Below are 5,710 nucleotides of genomic sequence, written 5' to 3'. Positions count from 1 at the left end.
AGAGTTCTATCCGCTGACCGAGCCTTGAACCTTGTTGGAGGCGCCTTGGACCCTCGGATAGAATTTCGAAGCTATTTAAAGGCCCTTGGAGCTAGGAATTGAACAAGAACTCAAGCAATCAATACTCAATTCCTAGCAACTAAGTGAGCGTCTAAGTGTAAAAGGCTTCTCCGCCTCAAGGAGATTCGATAGTAGAGCTTTTCATCGCCTGGATTAACAACCTCCTTGGTTGTAACGAGGTTAAATTCTGTTTTTTTTTGTCTCTTTAATTTAGTTGTTATTTTATTGCTGATTTAATTAGAGTTGAAATCCGAGGAGGGTATAGTTTGTTTTTGTTTTGAGCAATTCACCCCTCTCTTTTCGCTGCCAACAAGTGGTATCAGCCTGATCGCCTCGGAAGGACTAACCGCCGAAGCACTACGATCAAGATGATGGCCGGAGCGAACATCCATCCCGAGTTTGAGATTTGCTATATGGAAGAAAAATGGAGGTATTTTTAAAACTGATTTTGATATTCTTATTACAATGAAATATGATTTTGCAGTAGAAAGACAAAGAAGAAAACACATGGAGCAAGAAGGAGCAAGTCGATTTCGTGGCAAACGCAGTGTTCTGCCGCCGCAAGAAGTAAATCGGATCGGAAGCTACGACTCGTGAAAGATCTCGGAAAAATTCACGGAGCTACGAGGTACTTGAGCGAAGCTAGCGCGACATCCTCGGAACCGGTTAACGAACCTCCGGATGAACCAAGGCGAGAAGGTAGCGCAACTCAAGCGAGAATCAAGGAGCTAATAACGCAACTAACGAACCTTGGAGAAGAGGTAACCAACCGGGACTCTATCCGGTCAACGCCTTCCCTAGAACTCGAGTGGGCTTCCTTAGTAGATGCGTATTACATCTCTAAGGACCTCGAGTAAGTACTTTAGAACAATTATTTTCCACTTTTGAACTTCACGAATCTCGGTTTGCAGAACCCATAGAGAAGACAAGTCGGAACATTGCCTTAAAGGCAAAGATGAATAGTTCGACTCCGAAGCCTCAATCGACGAATCCGAAGCGGCACTACTGGTAAGACGCTTCAATCGAAAGAAGAGGACGGTTCGTTGCTACAACTGCAACGAAGAGGGACACATCAAAGATGACTGCCTAAAACTAAAGAGAAAGGAGAAAGAAAGGGCAAAACCAAAATACAAGAAACCAGAACCCTCCAAGCACAAGAATCTGAAGGCTACTTGGTCAGATTCGTCAACCTCCGAATCGGAAGTCGAAGAATTCTCGAGCGATGGCCAACCATCGGAAGAAAGCGTCCGCTCGAGATGAGCATCGATGAAGGGGAGGAACATCAGAAGAAGACAGTGAAGGGGGAGCGTCACCAGACCAGGTAAGTAAGGTACGCAATCTAACCCCAACTCAATCTTTCAAATTTATCAAGTCTCTTTCTAAAGAGTTAGATCAATTAGAAAAAGAGAATGCTGAACTAAAGTTGAACTTAGCAAGAACATGCCCGTTAGAAATGTATGATCATATAAAATCAGAAAATGAAAATTTAAAATTAGAAATTGAAAAATTGAAAAATGATGCATGCTTAAAGAAATTTCCAAAGTCAAAAATTAGAACTTATGGTAAATTAAATTGGTATATAAGGAAGCATCAAGGTCAACTTAGAAAAATACCAAGAAACTATGTACCCCCTAGATTTTTGAATAATCCTGTAGGAAGGAACCTCTATTGGGTTCCAAAATCTGTGCTTAATTAATGTTTCAAAAATTAAAATCTTAAAGTGAGAGAATTAAACATTGAAATTCTTTATGGAAGCTTTGTGTAAGGAAGTGGTTGTTGCTCCAATAACCAAGAAGGCCTAGTGTCTCGCCACGACCTGGAAGCTAAAATATTGGAAGAAAATGTTTAATTAACTTTTTTGAAAAAGCATTAAACTAGAATCAAATAATGCTTTAAAAGTTTTTAAATCTTTTTCAATTCTAAAAAGTCAGATTGTGAAAATAAAAATAAATAAATAAAATATTGACTTAGAAAATTTTTTTCTGAAAAATTCAAAAATTTGACTTAGAATTTTTTTTTAGAAAAATTTATTTTTCCTTAGAATTTTTTTTTTCATATTGACTTAGAAATTTTTTTTTGAAAAAATTCGTTTTAACTTAATTTTGACTAGTTATTTGTTTCAGATTTTCTTAACCCCATTTTTTGCTGTGATCAAAGGGGGAGAGAAAAGTACAAGTTTAGGGGGAGTTAGAAAAATTTAAAATTTCTGTTATTATTTTTATAAAAAGTGTTGCAATTTTACTAATTGCAAAAATTATGTTTAACTTGTTAGTTTAGTTATTTTTCTTTAAAATTACTTTTTATGTCTATTTTAATCCTAACTTGAACTTGGGTTGATGCACATCAAAAAGGGGGAGATTGTTGAACCCCATGGTAGTTTTGATGTGATCAACCAAGTTTGTTAGGTCTTGCGTTGTATTTGATCCCTGTGTCTGAGTGAGCAGGAGCTTAGGAGCACAGGAAGTCGAGCGGAAGACGCAGCTAGAAGGACACGGGAGAGAGCCGGCGGGTTCGGTGCGTCCAAGGACGAGGGCTGCAGAGTACTCGGTGGGCGTGAAGAGCGTGCGGGCGTTCGCCAGGACGGAAGGCTGCTGAGGAGAAGGCCGGAATTGGGTTGGGTGAGCCCTATTTCGGTTGGCCGCAATCACCCAGATCGGAGCATCGGAAGTCGCAACAAGCGAAGTCAAAAGAGCTTGGATGCGCCTCGACTGTTGGGCGCCTCCAGGCGCCTTAAGGCGCCCCAGTGGGCGCCTTGACTGATTGGGCGCCAACAAGTCAAAATGACCGTTTTCGTTCGGATAGAGTTCTATCCGCTGACCGAGCTGTGGAGGCGCCTTGAACCTTGTTGGAGGCGCCTTGGACCCTCGGGATAGAATTTTCAGAGGCTATTTAAAGGCCCCTGGAGCTAGGAATTGAACAAGAACTCAAGCAATCAATCTGTACTCAATTTCTAGCAACTAAGTGAGCGTTCTAAGTGTAAAAAGGCTTCTCCGCCTACAGTAAAGGAGATTCTGATAGTAGAGCTTTTTCATCGCCCTGGATTAACAACCTCCTTGGTTGTAACCAGGTTAAATTCTATTTCTGTTTCTTTTTCTGTCTCTTTAATTTAGTTGTTATTTTATTGCTGATTTAATTCTGAGTTGAAATCCGAGGAGGGTATAGTTTGTTTTTGTTTTCAGCAATTCACCCCCCTCTTGCTGGTCTCCGCTGCACCAACATCAACTTCTGGTCTTATCTGATTCTTTTTGTTTTATTACTTTATTATTATTGCTATTTATTTTGAGTTGAAAATCTTGAGGAGGGTATCTTTAATTTTGTAGGCAATTCTCCACAATGGCATGATATTGTTCACTTTAGGTCTAAGTCCTCATGGTTTTGCTTTTGGGCTCTACCCAAAATGCCTCCTACCAATAGAGATATCTTTCTCTTATAAACTCATGATCTTTCCCATGTGTTTTTAATGTGGGAATATGTTTGCAACCTTGCAACCCTAACAATCCCCCCTCAAACAAAGGACTACATGCTCCCTAACGTTTGATCCTCGACCCACTAGGACTTCTTGCCCCTCGGTCCATCTGACCTACTAGGACTTCCTTGCCTAGCCGCAACTAGGACTTCCTGCCCCTCGGTCCATCCGACCTACTAGGACTTCCTTGCCTAGCCATAACTAGGACTTCCTGCCTAGTGTTTGGTTCTCTTGATCTGGACACGGGAGCTCCCACTTCTTCGTTCGAGGTCAATATTTCATCACATGGTTCGATTGGATCATGACTCTTATGCACAGTCGACGGTTAGTCCTTCTGGCAGTCCGGGCTCTGATATCAATTGTTGGGATCGAAAAAAATTTAGATATCTCCACAATGACATGATATTGTCCACTTTAGGCCTAAGCTCTCATGGTTTTGCTCTTGGGCTCTACCCAAAAAACCTCCTACCAATGGAGATATCTTTCTCTTATAAACTCATTATCTTTCCCATGTGTTTTCAATGTGGTACTATGTTTGCAACCCCAACAATTTCAAGTAAACCAAAAAAATTACCATTACCATCTTCATAAATTTTGTCATGTGTACCGCGAAATGTCAAATTATGTATAGTAAGACATTTGACAACAACAGTTATTCTTAGCTTAATGTATTTTTAATATTTTGTATCCTTTTCAATTTGTTCTTGCATTTCTTTATCAATTGTGAATGTTTTCTTTAATCTCATTGTAGTTCAATAAAAGCTCTCAGATTAGTGTGATGTTCAACACTATTTTTATATTGTTTAAGTTTGTCACATATATATTTTTAGTCATTAATTCCTTTTACTAAATTACTTTTGATATGCATTACTTTATTACTTTACACAACTTCTAATAAATACAAAATATTTTCTCCAATTCTTTCAAATATACTAATCATTTTTTATCATGAGTCTCACCATTTAATAACATTTGAACATAGTAAGTTATAGTAAGTTTGAGAAAAATGTCAAGATTTTTTATCTAAAGAAAATTGGGGAATACATTCTCTTTTAGAACTTCTTTTAACGAGTAAATATCTCATTTTTTGTAATTAAGATTACCCTAAATTCTTGGATTAAATATGTTCAAATCATATCTAGATGTTGAACATTAATATTTGTTTGTATGCTCATTGATAGGGTTGTAATACGTGGACTCAGAAGGTAACGTGGTGGTCAAAGTCAATATAAGGTGGCAGTTATACTCTAGAAGGAGTAAAATCCTCTCATCCAGCTTTGATTAATCATTCAGTGCTAAGCTTCTTAGATTCCACCAGACCGAGTTATAATCCGGTCGGGGAAAGGTGATCAACCCTTAAGTTGAGCAAACTGGGGAGCCTAGTGTCTCAAGGGCAGCCAGATCTTAAGGTGATTAAGCTTAAGGCCGGTCGACCTTACATATCGGTCGGAATGATTGACTCACTACACAACATACCAATCATAAGTGACAGTGTGTATGTGTATCCGTCTAGTCTCAGAATAGGATGAATATACATATCCTGGCCATATAAAAATTCGGTCGGGCAATGATATGACGTAGTTCAGCTCAATATACTAACCGAACTTCTCATAACATATCTGCATCTCTCGGTAGCCCATTCTAAGTCTGGGCAGGAAAAGGATGACCGAGCCTGTAGTACCTATCCTCATATTACCACTCGAGCGGGATTTCAGTAAAGCATATGCTATCAGAAGGACTTCTAGGGAGCATGAGACACTATATTATTTCTTGAGCAGATTTCCAACATGACTAAGACATTATATCACTCTCAAACGAATTTCTCAAGGTAGCGCAAAATATAACAAAGCAGCTTAAAGACTAGCCAAAATATACTCAGCGAACATCAACATAATGAGGCGGTCAAATTAAGGATCGGTCGAGATACATGTAGACACACGATAAATCAAAATGCAACTGAACATCTCAACAGGGCAGTCGACTTAAGGATTGGCCGAGTTATGCTCAACATATAGCATTATCCTAACCGATAGCCAACTTAAAGACCATTTGAGACATATTCAGCAAACTATATCAACCTAACAGGGTGGTCGGCTTAAAGATCAACCAGATTATATTCAGCCAATGACATCATCCTAACTGAGCGGCCGACTTAATGACCAACCGGATTGTATTCAGTTAAAG

This window comes from Zingiber officinale, chromosome 10A (assembly GCF_018446385.1).
Source record: "Zingiber officinale cultivar Zhangliang chromosome 10A, Zo_v1.1, whole genome shotgun sequence".
In the NCBI taxonomy this organism is placed as follows: domain Eukaryota; kingdom Viridiplantae; phylum Streptophyta; class Magnoliopsida; order Zingiberales; family Zingiberaceae; genus Zingiber; species Zingiber officinale.
This window is presented reverse-complemented; position numbering follows the sequence as displayed.